General features: G+C 39.2%; 1 protein-coding gene across 2 annotated transcripts in view; it reads left to right on the top strand.

Moving 5' to 3' along the window:
* Nucleotides 1-329, top strand: part of pkp2 (plakophilin 2) — a 12,911-nt gene extending 12,582 nt beyond the window's left edge. For both annotated transcript variants that reach the window (XM_040140782.1, XM_040140792.1), the window contains exon 13: nucleotides 1-329. This exon is cut by the window's left edge and continues 534 nt beyond it. The gene's annotated coding sequence lies outside the window, so the exon portion shown is untranslated.
* Nucleotides 330-1,197: the final 868 nt, after the last annotated feature.

The following is a 1,197-nucleotide window of genomic DNA, read 5'->3' as shown; positions in this document are numbered from 1 at the left end:
AAACTGACGGATGAATGTAGAAACTTTTCCTGAAAATGTAACATCTCTCTAGCAATGATAATTAATGAAATTTAAAGTATTCCTCTATGTGTGTCTAGTTTTTTTTTCTATAGCGGTAGCTCGACAGTTAATGATATTGCTTTGTGTTTTTAGGTACTTCAGGTTATTATACAAAGAGCCACAATGAAAAAATTGAAATATTTACACCAAAGAAATGAAGGATGATTATCAATCAGCCTTTTTGGCAAATCATAAATCTGTTTATGTATGTATATAAATCTAGTTTAAGACAGACTTTATACTCTAACACACAACAAGCTGATGTTCTTCCTTCTAGAGTTGTTTCCTCAAATGAATAAACTTTGGATAAACTTTATTGTCCATTATCTTCCCTTTACACTACAGGTATAATGTATGAGATGTCATTTCTATGGAATCATCTTTCTGTTACCTTAGACAAAGTCAGATCCGCCAAAGACCAATGAAATCATTAAGTTTAAAGACTTACACATGGCTTGCTCAACATTAAAACATAATTAATCAGTTTGCTCAATCATTTGCACATAAAATGTAAAAGACAAGGTCTGTGCCATTGGAATAGCCTCAAACTGCTGGTGTTTGGCTTCATCCCTAAGGCCTCTGGGTGACGTGGAGGTGAGCTCCACTGCACTGCGGCACAGCTGAATGGGTCGGGGGGCTACCCCGGGAGGCTGGGGTGCCAGTCAACATGACATCTCTCCCAGACAAGTGGTTAGAAATGAGAAAAAGCAGAATATGACACGAAACACAGGCGAGCAGGTCCAGAGGGCGCAACTCTGAGGTGAAGAAACCCTGAACCAGTACTCTACTCAAAAATGAGAAGCTCCTCCTCAGAGCCTTGGTGGTCTTGCTCCAACTCTTTTTGTTTAAACAGCCAAATTCCCCCTGAGATCCATTTTGTCTAATGAAGCCGGTCCCAGCTGGGAAATCTACTTGATTTCAGGCAGTGGTTGAATATTTTAAATCAGATTAACAGTGTCCCACAAAGTAATTACTTTGTATCAGTGATTCTCCCTGTATCTGCATATCCACCCTGCACAAGAGCGAGGTTGTGTGCTAGTAGAAAGCACTTAGACTCGATCTGCAAATACACAGGACATAATGTAGCATGACATGACATAAAATTTGCTTTTGATATGTTCTTCCTGCTGTTTTCTG

The sequence above is a fragment of the Xiphias gladius genome, chromosome 2, assembly GCF_016859285.1.
Source record: "Xiphias gladius isolate SHS-SW01 ecotype Sanya breed wild chromosome 2, ASM1685928v1, whole genome shotgun sequence".
NCBI classification, from domain to species: Eukaryota; Metazoa; Chordata; class Actinopteri; order Istiophoriformes; family Xiphiidae; genus Xiphias; species Xiphias gladius.
This window is presented reverse-complemented; position numbering and strand designations above follow the sequence as displayed.